Below are 20,022 nucleotides of genomic sequence, written 5' to 3'. Positions count from 1 at the left end.
AAGGGCCAGCCAAGATAAATGGATCATAGTGGAGACAAAACATGGTCCACTAGAGGAAGAAATGGCAGCCCACTGCAGCATTCTTTCTTGGAGGACACCATGGACAGTATGAAAAGGCAAAAAGATATGATACTGGAAGATGTGCCCTGCCCCCGCCAGGTTGGAAGGTGTCTAATATGCTACTGGGGAAGATTGGAGGGCAATTACTAATAGCTCCAGAAAGAATGAAGCAGCTGGGCCAAAGCATGAATGATGTTGGTTGTGGATGTGTCTCATGGTGAAATTAAAGTCTGACACTCTAAAGAACAATATTGCATAGGAACTTGGAATGTTAGGTCCAAGAATCAAGGTCAATTGGGCAAAGTCAAGCAGATGGCAAGATTGAGCTTCAACATCTGAGGAGTCAGTAAACTACAATGGATGGGAATGGATGGATTTGATTCAGATGACCATTGTATCTACTACTGTGGGCAAGAGTCCCTTAGAAGAAATGGGGAAGCTCTCACAGTCAATCAAAGAGTCTGAAGTGCAGTATTTGGGTGCAGTCTCAAAAATGACAGAATGATCTTGGTTGTTTTCCAAGGCAAACCATTCAACATCACAGTAATCCAAATCTATGCCCCAAACACTGATGCCAAAGAAACTCAGATTGACCATTTCTATGAAGACCTACAATACCTTCTAGAACTAACACCAAAAAAAGAAACCCTTTCCATCATACGGGATTGGAATGCAAAACTAATAAGCCAAGAAATACCCAGAATAACCAGCAAGTTTGACCTTGGAGTACAAAATGAAGTAGGGCAAAGGCTAACAGAGTTTTGTCAAGAGAATACACTAGTCATAGCAAACACCCTTTTCCAACAACCCAAGAGATGACTCTAAATGTGGATATCACCAGATGGTCAGTACCAAAATCAGATTGATTATGTTCTTTGCATCCAAAGATAGAGAAGCTCTATGCAATCAGTAAAAAGAAGACCTGGACCTGGCTGTGGCTCAGATCATGAGCTCCTTATCACAAAATTCAGGCTTAAATTTAAGAAAATAGGGAAAACCACTAGGCCATTCAGGTATGACCTAATTCAAATCCCTTATGATTATACAGTGGGGGTTATGAATAGATTCAAGGGATTAGATCTGGTAGGCATAGTGCCTGAAAAACTATGGACAGAAGTTTGTAACATCATATAGGAGGCAGTAAAAAAAACCATCTCAAAAAAAAAAAAAAAGTAATGCAAGAAGGCAAAATGATTGTCCAAAGAAGCTTTACAAATAGCTGAGCAAAGAAGAGAAGCAAAAGTCAAAGAAGGATGGGAAAGATATACCCAACTAAATGCAGACTTCCAGAGAATAGCAAGGAGAAATAAGAAGCCCTTCTTAAATGAACAATGCAAAGAAATAGAGAAGAACAATAGAATGGGAAAAGCTAGAAATCTTTAAAAGAAAATTGGAGATATCAAGGGAGTATTTCAGATAAGGATGGGCATGATAAAGGACAGAAATAGTAAGGACCTAACAGAAGCAGAAGAGATTAAGATGTGGAGAGAGTACACAAAGAACTATGCAAGGAAGTTCTCAATGACCCTGATAACCACAATGGTGTTGTCATTCACTTAAGGCTAGACATCTTGGAGAGTGAAGTCACATTGGCCATAGGAAGCATTATTGTGCTTGTATTTAGCCGCTCTGTCATGTCCAACTCTTTGCAACCCCATGGACTACAGCCCACTAGGCTCTTCTATCCATGGGGATTCTCCAGGCAAGAATACTTGAGTGGGTTGCCATGCCCTCCTCCAGGGGATCTTCCTAACCCAGGGACTGAACCTATGTCTCCCAGATTGCAGGCAAATTCTTTACCTACTGAGCCACCAGGGAAGCATTACTATAAACAAAACTAGTGGAGGTGATGGAATTCCAAGTGAGATATTTAAAATTCTAAAAATGATGCTTTTAAAGTGCTGCACTCAATAGGTCAGCAAATTTTGAAAACTCAGAAGTGACCACAAGGCCTGAAAAATGTCAGTCTTCATTCCAATACCAAAGATGGGCAATGCCAAAGAATGTTGAAACTATCATACAATTGCACTCATTTCACATGCTATTCTCAAAATCCTTCAAGTTAGGCTTTAGCAGTATGTGAACTGAAAACTTCCAGGTGTACAGGCTGGCTTAGAAAATACAGAGGAAACAGAGGTCAAATTGCCAACATTTATTGGGTCATAGAGGAAGCAAGGGAATTCCAGAAAAACATAGACTGCTGTTTCATTGACTACCCTAGAGCCTTTTACTGCATGGATCACAATGAACTGTGGAAAATTCTTGAAGAGATGGGAGTAGCCTGTATGTGGGTCAAGAGGCAACAGTTAGAACTAGACATAGAAAAACTGACTGATTGAAAATTGGGAAAGGAGTATGACAAGGCTGTATATTGTCACCCTGCTTATTTAACTTCTATCCGGAGTACATAATGTGAAATACCAGGCTGGATGAATTACAACCTAAATCAAGATTGCTGGGGAAAATATCAACAACCTTAGATATGCAGATAATACTACTGTGATGGCAGAAAATGAAGAGGAACTAAAAAGCCCCTTGATGTGAGTGAAAGAGGAGAGTGGAAAAGCTGGCTTGAAACTCGACATTCGATAAGCTAAGATCATGGCATTCTGTCCCATCACTTCTTGGCAAATAGAAGTGGAAACAGTGACAGATTTTATTTTCTTGGGCTCCAAAATCACTATGGATGGTGACTTCAGCTATGAAATTAAAAGATGCTTGCTCCTTGGAAGAAAAGCTATGACAAACCTAGACAGCATAGAGACATTACTTTGCCAACAAAGGTCCATATAGTCTAAGCTGTGGTTTTCCCAGTAGTTGTGTACAGATGTGAGAATTGAACCATAATGATGGCTGAGCTGAAGAATTGACGCTTTTGAACTGTGGTGCTGGAGAAGACTCTTGAGAGTCCCATGGACTGCAATGAGATCAAACCAGTCAGTCCTAAAAGAAATCAACCCTGAATATTCATTGCAAGGACTATTGCTGAAACTCCAATACTTTGGCCACCTGATGGGAACAATCAACTCATTGAAAAAGACCCTGATAATGGGAAAGATTGAAGACAAAAATAGAAAAAGGCTACAGAGGATAAGATGGTTAGATAGCATCACTGACTCAAGGAACATGAGTCTGAACAAACTCTGGGAGATAGTGAAGGAGGGTGGTGCCTGGGGTGCTGTAGTCCCAGGGGTCACAAAGAGTCAGACACAACTAGTGACTGAAAAACAACAAAAACAAAAAATACATATATACATTACATGTATGTGTATTTTATGTATAGTATAATATACACATGTAATATGCATATGTGGAGCTTCCCCGATGGCTCAGTGATAAAGATTCCACTGCCAGTGCAGGAGATTCTATCTCTGGTCTGGGACGATCTCCTGAAGAAGGAAATGGCAACCCACTCCAGTATTCTTGCCTAGAGAATCCCAAGGACACAGGAGCATGGAGGGCTATAGTTCTTGGAGTCTCAAGAGTTGGACAAGACTTACTGACTGAAAAACAACAATATGCATATATGTCCATACATTTAGAATATTTTTCTAGAAATAATTATAATTAATAGATAGATATTGGTTATTTCATATCTATCTATTTATCTATCTTCCTCTGAAGCTTGCAAACCTCATTGAACACCCATGGACTTGCACAGTGTGTGACAAATAGTATATTGTTAAAAATATTTGTTAAAAAGTACACTTTTTAAAGTAAATTAAGAAGTGGTAGAGTATTCTCTCTGGTGTTAAAGCCTTACAGTCATGAAAGTGAAAGTGAAAGTGAAGTCGCTTTGTGGCCCCATGGATAGCAGCCTGCCCCAAGCTCCTCCATCTATGGGATTTTCAAGGCAAGAGTACTGGAGTGGGTTGCCATTTCCTTCTCCAGGGAATCTTCCCAACCCAGGGATCGAACCCAGGTCTCTCACACTGTAGACAGACGTTTTACCATCTGAGCCACCAGGGAAGAAACCCCTTACGGTCATGAGGTTTTTATTTATTCCTTCAACCTCCTATCCAGCTATTATAAGGCCCTGATGATGGGAAAGATTGAAGACAAAAGTAGATAGGAGCGGCAGAGGATAAGATGGTTAGATAGCATCACTGACTCAAGGGACATGAGTGTCTTTGAAATAAAATGCCTCTCTTGGACTTTTTCTTCCTATTTATATTGCTACCATTCTGATCCAGGTCCTAATCATCTTGTATTTAATATATTTCAAGTCAAAATTTGACCCCTATTCCTTTAATATATTCTTTATAATACTGTGGGAATTAAATATCAAAGAATTGTACTTTGTACCTAATATTTTCTCATTCAAAAGTCTTTTAACATTTTAAATTAATTAATAACTAAAAATTCACATTTCAGTGCACCCTGGATCATCCAGGCTACATCCTCACTGTCCTCTTAAAATGGATAGTACAGTCCAGTACCTTTGGTTCCTCTTTCTGGAAGAAACTGCCCCCTCTCTCCCACCAAATCCGGAGTACATATGCACATGCTAATCCACACTTAATGAAATTCTACCCAAACATCAAAGCCAGTCATACACTACCTCCTGTGAGTTCTTCTCCAATTACTCAGCTAAAAATATGACACTCAGTGTCGGTCCCACACAATATATTAATTATGATTTTTAAGCACACATATGTGACTTTTCACAAACTTGAGTGTGTCTGTGTGTGTGTATGCATTTCTATGTATTGTATTTTGCCAATGAGTTTTTAAATTATTTCAGGGTAAGAATAATATTGCCTATGTTATTTCCCAGTGCCCACAATCATAGTAGGTGCTTAAACTCTTTTGATTGATTTTGGCAGTAGAATAATAGCAGTCAAGGAGTTTGGGCAACTGAAAGGCCATGATTATGATGGTGTATTTTTATTATCATTATTCCAAATGACTTTCTTATTAGTCATTTCATTAGAGCTCATGAGAGACTAGCTCAGCATTAATAATAAGAGAACGAAAGCATTTTTCTCTTTCAATTTATGGAAATTAATTTAAAACCCCTGTCTTATGATATGTTGTGTGCTGTGCTATGCTCAGTCGCTTCAGTCGTGTTTGACTCTTTGCAACCCTATGGACCATAGGAGAAAGCAATGGCAACCCACTCCAGTACTCTTGCCTGGAAAATCTCACGGATGGAGGAGCCTGGTGGGCTGTAATCCATGGGGTCACCAAGAGTCGGACACTTACTGAGCGACTTCACTTTCACTTTTCACTTTCATGCATTGGAGAAGGAAATGGCAACCCTCTCCAGTGTTCTTGCCTGAAGAATCCCAGGATGGTGGAGCCTGGTGGGCTGCCATCTGTGGGGTCGCACAGAGTCGGACACAACTGAAGCGACTTAGCAGCAGTAGCAGCAGCATGGACCATAGGCTGCCAGGCTTCTCTCTCCATGGGATTCTCCAGCAAGGAATAATGGAGTAGTTGCCATGCCCTTCTCCAGGGGGATCTTCCTGACCCAAGGATCCAACCCATGTCTCCTGCATTGCAGGCGGATTCTTTCCTGCTGAGCCACTAGGGAGGCCCATGTCTTAGGATACCTGTTAGAAATAATAGTTATTTTGTTTAACATTGAAAGAGGTGAAATTTTTATACACACTTAGTAAGAACTTCTAAAATAAATTTTGGGAACAGATGAATGTATAGAGATGTACTCAAAGTTTACAGTGGTGTTCATGATTTTAAGATTCAAAAGTTAGCTTAAATCTTTAAATGCCCCTTAAATCTGAGTACTCTTGGTGAAAAGGGACTGTAGGTAAATAAATAAATCAGAATCTAAATTTCAATATAGGGAGAATAGGAGGGTAAGAGAGAGAGAGAGAGAGAGAGAGAGAGAGAGAGAGAGACAGACAGACAGACAGACAGACAGATAGACAGATAGCCGGATAGCCAAGAGAGGGAAAGGGAGAAAAGAAATATGGGAGATTTCCCCTGACTTTTAGCAAACTCTTTGGACCAATGTCATAAAATTAAATAGCTCTAATAAAAATGTTTTAAGACTACATGAAAACGAGTCCCTTTGCTCAAATCAAACCAGTTCAAGAAAATTTGGCTCCTTTAAAGTTGACCTCATTAATTTCATGATCTTTGGATGGCATATAGCCCCCCAACTGTGCAGATTAGTTTGTATCTTTGAAACCCACCAGCATTGGGTATCTCTGAGGATTAAAAAAAAAATGCAGCATAGAACTCTGAACTTGTGAAATTAAAATACAGGCATTTGTTCAAAAAGCTCTTGTGTGTGAGCTATAAATAATCATTTGAAAAAAAATTAAAAATAGGTGTGACATAGGGATGTAATTAAGCATTCCTTTATTAGAGATGGCTGCTCCTACCCGTTGGGGAAGGGGAATGTTCCCTGTTGCTGGTCATGAAAGTGTACACTCTTTTCTTGACATTGACATAAACACAGAATAACAACCATTTTGAATACCAAGATAAGTCAATATCAATCAATACTCCTATATTTCCTATAAGAAAAAATCGGCAGTTTCTGCAATTTGACAGAGAAGTGATAGATGGATATTTGCTTCCACCCATTATACTTCCCCAACTTGATTAATGCTGCATTCTGCATCTCCATTTATGAGAGTTCATTCTAGATCTATAGGAGAAATTTCCTGTATGTAAACTCTCATTTGTTTTCATAGTTATACTGTAATAGACCTTTACATTACTAGAATAGTTACACAAGCAATAGTTTCAATTGAACTATTTGGCATGCAGTTTTAAAACATGCTCATCAGAAAGACTGGTATAAGAAAAGGCAGATTTATAATCTCTGGTACCAAACTACTTGGGCCCACCAAATTGTAAGACAGATTTTGCCTTTCATTTCTGGAACGGATTTGGATATTTTTTGCTTGCTGTATGTTGGATATAAAACTAGAAACCAACAGGAAATGTAAACATCATTCATGATTAGAGGTTTGACAAGTTTGGGAAGCCCTCTGATTTATTTTACTGGAGAAGTAATTCCACTCTATTGAGCACCACATCCCTTATAACCATAAGAAGTATAATTTTCCTTCCTGAACTTATTCCCCTCTGATGGTTTCTGTGCTCTAAGAACAATTACATAAATGAGCAAATAGGTTTGGTTGGTATGGAATAATAATGCAAGGGTTCAACCTCCAAGCTGTGGCTTTAGATGTTGTGTGTACCAGAGTCAGACAATTTTCTGCCAACGACTATATTGTTAGAGTCCTGTATTCCCCTCTTAGAAATGCATCCTATGGTAATAATTTCCTGATTAATATGGAAGGTCTAATTTTGAGGCTACCAGATTTTCTTTGTGATAGAAAAACCATCGTTTCGTTTGCAGGTGTGTATGATGATAATCTGGTATGATGATCCCAGAAAGAATAAATCTAACTTGTCTTACAGGTGTAGGGAACTATTTAATTTATTCCTTAACTCATAGGTAAATAGGTAACTGGAAACACTTCTCATTAATCAAAAGAAAGAAAGAACTCTAGGCACAAACTTGGCATCATGCTGAAATGTTCTTATATGCTGAGAGGTATTAAATACTTTTTCTCAAGAAAATTGAAAATTGCATTTTTCCTGATTCAGCAAAATGTCATAATTGCCCAGTAGAAGGAAAACCATACATTATTTAATCGCAGAATGTTAATTAAGCACTGCATGTGTTCAAATAGTTATTTTTACATAAAAAGCCACTTATTTGTGATAAAGGTGTGGTAGTGAAAGGATTGCAAATAGATGGTCATTGTGTTAAGTTAGACCAGTGGATCTTGTTTGTTGTGGCCTTGTGGTCTTAACCCACAGGATTTGCTATTACTGTTAAAAGCCCTTGGATGCCTTTCCTATATAAATCCATACTTTCAGTTTCTCTTGAAAAAAAAAAATGGCAACACTGACCCTCCATTCCAGTGTTGAAACAGTGGGTTGGAGCCCCTCCTGTTCTGCCTCTCCAGGCCTCTCCAGACCTCATACCCTGTGAAGTCTAGGATTCTTCACTTGTTCCCTTACCTTTAAGATCCCACTGGGCACATGGGTGTGACCTCTGTACTAAAGTTTTTCCCTTTTGTGATTTCCCCCCTGCTTGAGAACCTCATGAACAGTATGAAAAAGCAAAATGATAGGATACTGACAGAGGAACTCCCCAGGTCAGTAGGTGCCCATATGCTATTGGAGGTCAGTGGAGAAATAACTCCAGAAAGAATGAAGGGATGGAGCCAAAGCAAAAACAATACCCAGTTGTGGGGGTGACTGGTGATAGAAGCAAGGTCCGATGCTGTAAAGAGCAATACTGCATAGGAACCTGGAATGTCAGGTCCATGAGTCAAGGCAAATTGGTAGTGGTCAAACAAGAGATGGCAAGGGTGAACATTGACATTCTAAGAATCAGGGAACTAAAATGGACTGGAATGGGTGAATTTAACTCAGATGACCATTATATCTACTACTGCAAGCAGGAATCCCTCAGAAGAAATGGAGTAGCCATCATGGTCAACAAAAGAGTCCGAAATGCAGTACTTGGATGCACTCTCAAAAACAACAGAATGATCTCTGTTCGTTTCCAAGGCAAACCATTCAATATCACAGTAATCCAAGTCTATGCCCCAACCAGTAATGCTGAAGAAGCTGAAGTTGAACAGTTCTATGAAGACCTCCAAGACCTTTTAGAACTAACACCCCAAAAAGATGTCCTTTTCATTATAGGGTACTGGAATGCAAAAGTAGGAAGTCAAGAAACTCTTGGAGTAACAGGGAAATTTGGCCTTGGAATACGGAATGAAGCAGGGCAAAGACTAAGAGAGTTTTGCCAAAAAAAGGAACTGGTCATAGCAAACACCCTCTTCCAACAACACAAGAGAAGACTCTATGCATGGACATCACCAGATGGTCAACACCAAAATCAGATTGATTATATTCTTTGCAGCCAAAGATGGAGAAGCTCTATACAGTCAACAAAAACAGACCAGGAGCTGACTGTGGCTCAGATCATGAACTCCTTATTGCCAAAGTCAGACTTAAATTGAAGAAAGTAGGGAAAACTACTAGACCATTCAAGTATGACCTAAATCAAATCCCTTATGATTATATAGTGGAAGTGAGAAATAGATTTAAGGGCCTAGATCTGATAGATAGAGTGCCTGATGAGCTATGGAATGAGGTTCTTGACATTGTACAGGAGACAGGGATCAAGACCATCCCCATGGAAAAGAAATGCAAAAAAAGCAAAATGGCTGTCTGAGGAGGCCTTACAAATAGCTGTGAAAAGAAGAGAAGCAAAAAGCCAAGGAGAAAAGGAAAGATATAAGCATCTGAATGCAGAGTTCCAAAGAATAACAAGAAGAGATAAGAAAGCCTTCTTCAGTGATCAATGCAAAGAAATAGAGGAAAAGAACAGAATGGGAAATACTAGAGATCTCTTCAAGAAAATTAGAGATACCAAGGGAACATTTCATGCAAAGATGGGCTTGATAAAGGACAGAAATGTTATGGACCTAACAGAAGCAGAAGATATTAAGAAGAGGTGGCAAGAATACACGGAAGAACTGTACAAAAAAGATCTTCATGACCCGGATAATCATGATGGTGTGATCACTCATCTAGAGCCAGACATCCTGGAATGTGAAGTCAAGTGGGCCTTAGGAAGCATCAGTATGAACAAAGCTAGTGGAGGTGATGGAATTCCAGTTGAGCTGTTTCAACTCTTGAAAGATGATGCTATGAAAGTGCTGCACTCAATATGCCACCAAATTTGGAAAACTCAGCAGTGGCCACAGGACAAGAAAAGGTCAGTTTTCATTTCAATCCCAAAGAAAGGCAATGCCAAAGAATGCTCAAACTACCACACAATTGCACTCATCTCACATGCTAGCAAAATAATGCTCAAAATTCTCCAAGCCAGGCTTCAGCAATATGTGAACCGTGAACTTCCTGATGTTCAAGCTGGTTTTAGAAAAGGCAGAGGAACCAGAGATCAAATTGCCAGCATCCGCTGGATCACGGAAAAAGCAAGAGAGTTCCAGAAAAACATCTACATCTGCTTTATTGACTACGCCAAAGCCTTTGATTGTGTGGATCACAATAAGTAAGTAAGTAAAGTCACTCAGTCTTGTCCGACTCTTTGTGACCCCATGGACTGTAGCCTACCAGTCTCCACCATCCATGGGATTCTCCAGACAAGAGTACTGGCGTGGGTTGCCATTTCCTTCTCCAGGGGATCTTCCCAACCCAGGGATCGAACCCGGGTCTCCCGCATTCTAGGCAGACGCTTTAACCTCTGAGCCACCAGGGAAGCCCACTGTGGCAAATTCTGAAAGAAATGGGAATGCCACACCACCTGACTGCCTCTTGAGAAATCTGTATGCAGGTCAGGAAGCAACAGTTAGAACTGGACATGGAACAACAGACTGGTTCCAAATAGGAAAAGGAGTCCATCAAGGCTGTATATTGTCACCCTGCTTATTTAACTTATATGCAGAGTACATCATGAGAAACACTAGACTGGAAGAAACACAAGCTGGAATCAAGATTTCCAGGAGAAATATCAATAACCTCAGATATGCAGATGACACCACCCTTATGGCAGAAAGTGAAGAGGAACTAAATAGCCTCTTGATGAGAGTAGAAGAGGTGAGTGAAAAAGTTGGCTTAAAGCTCAACATTCAGAAAACAAAGATCATGGCATCCGGTCCCATAACTTCATTGGACATAGATGGGGAAACAGTGGAAACAGTGTCAGACTTTCTTTTTTTGGGCTCCAAAATCACTGCAGATGGTGATTGCAGCCATGAAATTAAAAGACGCTTACTCCTTGGAAGAAAAGTTATGAGCAACCTAGATAACATATTCAAAAGCAGAGACATTACTTTGCCAACTAAGGTCCGTCTAGTCAAGGCTATGGTTTTTCCAGTAGTCATGTATGGATGTGAGAGTTGGACTGTGAAGAAGGCTGAGCACCGAAGAATTGATGCTTTTGAACTGTGGTGTTGGAGAAGACTCTTGAGAGTCCCTTGGACTGCAAGGAGATCCAACCAGTCCATTCTGAAGGAGATCAACCCTGGGATTTCTTTGGAAGGGATGATGCTAAAGCTGAAGCTCCAGTACTTTGGCCACCTCATGCAAAGAGTTGACTCATTGGAAAAGACTTTGCAGCTGGGAGTGATTAGGGGCAGGAGGAGAAGGGGAGGACATAGGATGAGATGGCTGGATGGCATCACTGACTGGATGAACGCGAGTCTGAGTGAAGTCCAGGAGTTGGTGATGGACAGGGATGCCTGGCATGCTGCGATTCATGGTGTCGTAGAGTCGGACACGACTGAGGGAGTGAACTGAACTGAGCTATATTTGTTATCTATAATAGTGCTTATAAAAGTGCTTATAAATCATGGCAAGCAATTTAGATATTTAAAAAAATCATCAATTGTGAATAAAGAATACCTTGCATAAAATACATTAAATTTCAAAGTCAAAGTCTTTTCAGGGAACAATGGATTGCCGTGCTATAGAGTGGCATCTTAAGTGGGCATAATGTCTAGAGTCAGCAGGTAAAGCAAAAGTTGAGTACAGGCAAACTTGCCTTTGAAAATATCTTAGGAAAATGCCAAGTTTGAAACGAATATACTGTGTCTCAGTAAGTCCAGTACAGCCAATTTTTCTTTCTAGCTTGGGAACAGATACTGATTTTTCTTTTTTGGTTGAGCACCAGATGAAGTAATTGCATTGAATTTAGGAAGCGTATTATATGCAATACACATCTTTAAAAACTAGAATACTCAGAACTTCAGCAAGACGATCACTGAAAGAGACGCGTGGGAAGTGAACTCAGCAGAGGAAAAGACAGAATCCCATTTTCCATCTCATGCTCACTCTGGGGCATATGCTAAGTGAGTGGAATGACAAATGAACTGTTCATACGATTTAATTCTCTATCTCTGTCTCTATTACTCTCTCATCCCTTTTATGAGTGACGTACTTGAATTTGACTGCATTTGAGTTTGTGCATTTGGTAGAAATACACTGACTTAAACTATAGTATCACCTAGCACACTCTTTGATCACTTACTAAATTGTTAGACCATAGGACAAAGAAAGTGAAGAACAGAGATTTTATTCCTGCTGATAATTCACAGATAGGAAAATGATTAAATCAGTTAATATATTTGGTAAGCAGGCTTCCCTGGTGGCTCAGAGGTTAAAGCGTCTGCTTGCAATGCGGAAGACCTGGGTTCAATCCCTGGGTCGGGAAGATCCCCGGAGAAGGAAATGGCAACTCACTCCAGTATTCGTGCCTGGAGCATCCCATGGACGGAGGAGCCTGGTGGGCTATAGTCCATGGGGTCGCAAAGAGTCAGACACGACTGAGCGACTTCACTTTTGCTTTCGCTTAGTGTATGAGATACTCTGATAAGACCTGCTTGGGATAAAAAGAGGTATAATGTCACTATCTTAAGGTCTCATACATTTTATAGCCTATATATATATATTTTAATTGAAAATCTGACAGTGGCCAATTGTTTTACTTTGGAGACTGAGTGCATTTAGAAGAGTTGACTAATCTTAGAGGGACAATGGCCAAGACGGCACAGTTTGAAAGCCCTGAGCTCACCTCCTCCCATGGAACATCAAAATTATAACCATTATAGAACGACTACTGATGAGAAAGAGCAGAAGACTCCAGAAAGACTTCTACAACTAAATGTATCCATAAAGAATCATGAAACAGAACACCGTGGGCCCCTGAACCAGCCATGCCAGGATTTAACCCCACACGTCTGCTGGCCGACATAAGCTTTAGAGCAGCATAAAATGCAGCCAGCCATGTCAGGAACTGGCCTTGCCTACCAGCAGGTTAGCACTAGGTTTGTGACCTCAGACCCTACAACCACCCACTCAGAACACAGCTTGGTACACCAGTAGGGTAGCACTAGTCCCACATAACCCTGTGGCCCTGCAGCCAGCCTCCGTGTGGCCTGACCTTGCCTACCTGTGGCCAGCAGCCTCTGCACAAGGCAGTTCTTGGCAACCTACCTGACTAGGGACCAGTCACATGTACCATACCAGCCGTAGTAGTCAACCTGCCACAGAAGAAGGACCCATGCAGCCCATATTGGGGGCATCCCCTAGAGCATATTATCTGGTGAAAAGAGAGGAGTGCATTGCTGAGTTTCATAGCATGTCTCCTACAAAAGGCCACTTCTCCAAGGTCAGAAAGCATAACTAATCTACCAAATACATATAAATAAAACCAGCAAATTAGGCAAAATGAGGCAACAGTGGAATAAATTCCAAAGGAACAACCATAAAACCCCAGAAGAACACCTAAATGAAGTGGAGATAAGGAATTTACCCTATAAAGAATTCAAGATTATGACTGTAAAGAGGTTCAAAGACCTCAGGAGAAGATTGGATAAAGAGCGCAAGAAATTAGAAGTTATAAACAAGGAGAAAATATAAAGAACTAGAAATAAGTGAGGAATACAATAACTGAAATAAGAAATACACTAGTAGGAATCAAAAGTAAATTAGATGATAAGGAGGAACAGATCAGTGAGCTGGAAGATAGAAGAGTAGAAATTGCTGAAAAGAAGAAAGAAAAATATGAATAAAAAATGTGGATAGTATGAGACCTCTGAGAAAACGTCAAGTATATGAACATTCTAACATTCATATTAAAGAGGTTCCAGAAGGAGAAGAATGCGAGAGAATAGCAGAGAAAATATCTGAAGAATTAATTGCTAAAATATCACTAACCTGAAAGGCAACAGACACTCAGGTCCAGGAAACTTAAAGTCTCAAGCAGTTTCAACTCAAAGAGGGTCACATCAAGACACATTGTAATTAAAATCACAAAAATTAAAGATAAAAAAGAATTTTAAAAGCAGGAAGGGAAAAGTAAATTTATATACAAAGGAACTTTATAAGGTTACCAGCTGACAGTTTAGCTAAAAGTCTGCAGGGATGCTATATTTAGAGTGATGAAAGGGAAAAACCTGTCACCAAGGGAAAATCTTTTACCCAGCGAGGCTCTTATTCAAATTTGGTGGAGAAACCAAAAGTTTTGCAGATAAAAGATATTTTTTATATATATATATATATATATATAAAATATGGATTGCTCATAATAATCACAAACTGAAGGTCTGTAATGTGATACACACACACACACACACAAAAGAAGGGAATTCAAACATAACAGTAAAAATAATCAGAATACCAGAAAGAGACAAAAAGAAGAAAAAAAGAACTACAAAAACAACCCCAAACAATGAACAAAATGGCAGTCAGTACATGCATAGGATAATTGCTTTAAATGTAAATGGACTAATTGATCCAATAAAAAGACATAGAGTGGCTGAACAGCTACAAAGCCAAGACCCAAATAGGTAATGCATAGAAGAGACTCCAAATCTAAATATTCACACAGATAGAAAGTGAGGGAATGGAGAACAGTATCCCAGGCAAATAGAAATGAACATAAAGCCAGGGTAGCAATATGTCTGTCAGACAAAATAGGACAAAATAGACAAAACAAAGACTGTCACAAGAGGCAAAGAAGAGAGTTGCATAATGATCAAGGGATCAATCCAAGAAGGAGATTTAACATTCATAAATATGTATGTACCCAACATGAGTGCCTAAATATATAAAATAATTATTCACAGCCATAAAGGGAGAAACTGACAGTGGCACAATAATAGTAGAGGACTTGAACACCTCCTTAACATCGATGGACAGATCATCCAGACGGAAATCAATAAGGATACCTTGGCCTTAAATGGATAAGATGGACTTAATATATATGTGTGTGTGTATATATATATATATATATATTTGGTATCATGTATTTATATATGTTGTTGTTTACTTGCTTAGTCATGTCCTACTCTTTGTGACCCCCATGGACTGCAGCATGCCAGGCTTCCCTGTCCTTCACCATCTCCCAGAGTTTACTCAAATTCATGTCCATTGAATTGGTGATGCCATCCAACCATCTCATCTTCTCATCTTCTGTCATCCTGTTTTCCTCCTGCCTTCAATCTTTCCCAGCATCAGGGTCTTTTCCAATGAGTCAGCTCTTGGTGTCAGGTGGCCAGATGATTGGAGCTTCAGCGGTAGCATCAGTCCTTCCAATGAATATTCAGGGTTGATTTCCTTTAAGATTGACTGGTTTGATCTCCTTGCAGTCCAAGGGATTCTCAAGAGTCTTCTCCAGCACGTGAATCTGAGCAAACTCTGGGAGATAATGAAAGACAGAGGAGCCTCGTGGGCTGCAGTTCATGGGGTCACAAAGAGTCAGACTGTACTTAGTCGCTCAGTCCTGTCTGACTCTGTGACACCATGAGCTGTAGCCCACCAGGCTCCTCTGTCCATGGGGGATTTTCCAGGCAGGAATACTGAAGTGGGAAGCCATGCCCTCCTCCAGGGGATCTTCCCAATCCAAGGATTGAAGCCAGGTCTCCCACATTGCAGGCAAATTTTTTACTGTCTGAGCCACCAGGGAAGCCCAGAAAACGACTTAGCGACTGAACAGTAATAACAAATCTACCACAAAGAAGACAAGAATATACATTGGGGAAAAGACCACCTCTTCAATAAATAGTGTTGGAAAAATAACTTCAAAATGGATTGAAGACATTTAAATACAATGCCCTAAATAAACCTTCTAGAAGAAAATATAGGCAGGGAACTCTGAAATATTACTCTTTTGCATCAGTCTCAGTAATATTTTTTTTTAGCTATATCTCCTTATCCCAAGCAAGGGAAACAAAAGTGAAAATAAATAAATGGGACTACATCAAACCAAAATGCTTTTGAATAGTGAAAGAAACTATCAACAGGATGAAAATGCTGCCTACCAAATGGGTGAAGATATTTTCAAACAATATATCTGATAAGGGGTTAATATCCAATATATATAAGGAACTCATGTAACTCATCAATAAAAAATACTGTAAAAGTATTAGAGGATTTGAATAGATAAATCTTTAGAGGAGGAGAGATAAGTGAGGGTGTTTAAGAGGTATAAACTTCCATTATGAAATAAAGGAGTCATGGGTACGACAGGTACAGTATGGGGAATATAGTCAATAACTATGTAATACCTTTGTATGCAGACATACCAAAACTCTACTTACGTGGTGATCATTTTGAAATGTATAGAAATATGGAATCACTAGGTTGTACAGCAGGAATCGATATATTTTAGGTCAGCTAATACTTAAATGACTCAGATGGCAAAGAATCCACCTGCAATGCAGGAGACTTGGATTTGATCCCTGGGTCGAGAAGATCCTCTGGAGAACGGCATGGCTATGCACTCCAGTATTCTTGCTTGGAGAATTCCAAGGACAGAGGAGCCTGGCAGGGTATAGTCTATGGGGTCACAAAGACTCAGACACAACTTAATGACTGAACAGCAGTAACAGAGAGCACTTACTATATAACCTGGAGCACGTAAATACTTTCCGCAACCTCCAGTGCTTGCTCACTCTCATTTTGGCTCATAAGAGCCTCATCTACACTGTTCACTTGACTCTTTACTCTTTCATTTGTCTTGCTGGGTTTATTAATTTTTCAAAAACATGTACCATATCTTCACATTTAAGTTTGTGGTTTTTGATAACATTTCATAGTCAAAGATATAATAAGACAGGAGTGTTTTTCATAAAGTTATTTATTCAGTTTAAAGGACTGTATTGTACTATGAGTGATACTCTATTGTTTTTCTTTGATATTAAACTTTCTTTTATTTATTTATTTATTTTTAGTTTTATTGAGATAAATAATTGCAACAAATATGAGGGTGCAGATATCTCTTCAAGATAGTGATTTCATTTCCCTTGAATATATACCCAGAAGTAGAACTGCTAGATCATATAGTAGTTCTATATTTGGAGGAATCTCCTTAGTGTTTATCATAATAGCTGGACCAATTTACATTTCTACCAAGAGTGCTCAAAGGTTCCCTTTACTCCATCATCCTTGTCATCACGTGTAAACTCTTCTCTTTTGTGTAACTGCCATCTTAAACGGTGTGAAGAGATTTCTCATTGTAGTTTTGACTAACATTTTTGTGGTGATTAGTGATCTTGATAACTTCATGTATGTATCTGTTGGACATTTGTATATATTCTTTGGAGACTATTTAGGTCATTTGTCCATTTTAAAATTGTTTGGTTATTTTTTGCTACTGAGTTGTAAGTCCTTATAGATCACAGATATTAACTCCTTATCAGATACTTGATTTGCAAACGTTTTTTCTCATTCAGTAGGTTATCTTTTTATTTTGTTGTTCATTTCTTTGGCTGTATTGCCTTTTTAGTTTGCTGTAGTAATACTCCCTGGGGTTGCAAAAGAGTTATACATGACATAGTAACTAAAACACAACAACAAAACAACAAAAGTAATACTTGTTTATTTTTGCTTTTGTTGTTTGCATTCTTGGTGTCATATCTAAAAAGTTATTGTTGAAACCAATGTCAAGGAAATTTTTGCCTATGTCCTTCTAGGAGTTTTATGATTTCAGGACTTACATCTAAGTCTTTCATGCTTTTTTCCTTAATTTTTGCATATGATTTAGGAGAGGACTCCAGTTCATTTTTTTGGATAGGATATTCAGTTTTCTCATCACCATTTACTGAAGAGACTATGTTTTCTCCACTGAGAGTCTTAGTGGCTCCCTTGTCAAATATTAGTTGACCATATGTGTGTGGGTTTATTTCTTGGCTCTTAATTACATTTCCATTAGTCTATGCACCTATTTTTATGCCAGTACTATACTACTTTGATTACTATATACTACAATTTTATAGTATAGTTTGAAATCAGGCAGTGTGATGCTTCCAGCTTTGTTCTTTTTTATCAAGATTGCTTTGGCTATTTAGGGTCTTTTGTGGTTCCACACAAACTGTAGTATTTTTTTTCTGTTACTATTGGAATTTTGATAGAGATTTTATTGACTTATAGATGGCTTTGGGCATTATAGACATTTTAATAACATTAATTATTTCAACTAATGAACCTGATATTTCTTTCCATTTATTTGTGTTTTCTTTAATTTCTTGCATCAGTGTCTTATTATAGTTAGTGTTTGGGTCTTTAAATGTGCAATTTCCTTAATCTGGAACATTGAATTTTTATTCTAAGATAATTTCTAATTACACTCAGCTTCCAGTTTGCATGTTACACTGTTAGGACTGTCTTCCCTTAACTTCGTAGAATAATTATATCTTGTTATGTACTGTCTTCATTTTCGGTAATTTTATTTCATAGCACTTAGAATGTTTGTAATGAAATAATTATTTATGTATTTGCATTTTCATCTCCTCCACCAAACTGTGTGCTCCTCAGGGCTACAAGTTTTATCTCCTTTCTTTCATGGGTGCTCTATCATTTTGGGTTGAGTCTTGCTCTTCACTCATATGGCTTCTGGTCACCACCCTAATTCTTGTTTATATCATACTGTGCTACGATGTTTTCACTCACCTTCTCTGTTCTATATAAGGATGTGATATAAGACACAGATGCAAAACTTCTTGAGGGAAAGGATCAACTATATCTTTAACTCTATTACCATACCATCTAACTGAGTAATTGGAGAATAGTAAGGCCATTAATAAATACTTGACGAATGAATGAGTGACTGTTGTATTGTGTGATTTTCTTATATTTTAGGGAAGAGATTCTGATTTCAGAAATTTCAAATATATAAAGTACTAAATACAGTATTCTTCTGAGTTAAAAAATTAATAGTCCATTCTTTTTACTCAGATATCCCTGAAATTTATTAATGTTATATCTATTTTAAACCAGATTGTCATAAACAATCTATAGACTAGAAGAAAACATAGGAGAAAACATTTGTGATCTTGGATTAAGCAGATATTTCTCAGATACAATATGAGAAGCACAATCCATAGTAGGAAAAAAAAAGATTGATAATTGAATTTCATTGGAATGAAGACTTTTGCCCTATGTATGACATTGCTAAAAGAATTAAAAGACATAGACTATGAACTGGGATAAATTTTTGAAATCACATATGTGATATAAGACTTGTATCCAGTTTACATAAATACTCAGAAGGCAGTAATACGAAAACTATAAATCCAATCTTAAAAAAAATGAGCAAAAGATTTACAATGACACTTTATCAAAGAAAATATATGAATGGCAAATAAGAACATGAAAAGATGCTTAACATTGTTATTAGGAAAATGCAAGTTAAAAACCACACTGTGATGCCACAGCAAATTTATTAGAATAGCTAAAACAAATATGCAAAATAAAGATTCCAGATGCTGACAAGGGTGTGGAGCAACTGAAATTCCCATACATTGTTTATAGCAAGTCAAAATGGTATAGTCACTTTTCAAAACAGTTGGCAGCTTTTTGTAAAGTTAAACATTCTCTTACCATACAATTCAGTTAGGTTTTTACCCAAGCCAAGTGAAATTTTATGTCTACACAAAAGTATATATGTTAATATTCATAGTAGATTCATTAGTAATCACTGAAAACTGGAGTCAATCCAAACTGAGGTACATCCAATCAATGAAATACTACTCAGTGAAAAAAGAATGTACTCCTAGTACCACAACAACATGAATAGATCTCAGTTGCATTTTCCTGTGTGAAAGACCACAGACTTAATAGACCATATACTAAAAATCCCACTGATGTAACACTCTGGAAAACATTAAACTATAAGGATGGAAAAAAGATCAGTAGTTGCCAAGGACAGAGTGTGTGGAAGGGGTTGATTACAAAGGGGCAGGAGGAAATTTGGGGAGATTATTGAAATGTTCCTTTTTTTCTCCCTCTCTTTAGAAAAAAAAATTTTTAAAAAAATTTTTAACACCAAAAACTTAAAAAAAATTGATTAATAGCTGATTAACAGCGTTGTGATAGCTTCAGGTGAACAAATGGATACACATATATGTATGGTTGAATTCCCTTCAATAAACT

General features: G+C 38.3%; 1 non-coding gene across 1 annotated transcript; it reads right to left on the bottom strand.

Annotated features, from left to right (window-relative positions):
* Positions 1 to 10,276: 10,276 nt before the first annotated feature.
* Positions 10,277 to 10,348, bottom strand: TRNAS-AGA (transfer RNA serine (anticodon AGA)). The gene has a single exon. It is a non-coding gene; the product is annotated as a tRNA-Ser (tRNA).
* Positions 10,349 to 20,022: the final 9,674 nt, after the last annotated feature.

Source organism: Ovis canadensis, chromosome 1 (genome assembly GCF_042477335.2).
Source record: "Ovis canadensis isolate MfBH-ARS-UI-01 breed Bighorn chromosome 1, ARS-UI_OviCan_v2, whole genome shotgun sequence".
Taxonomy (NCBI): Eukaryota; Metazoa; Chordata; class Mammalia; order Artiodactyla; family Bovidae; genus Ovis; species Ovis canadensis.
Note: the sequence above shows the minus strand (reverse complement) of the source record. Positions and strands in the feature narration are given on the sequence as shown.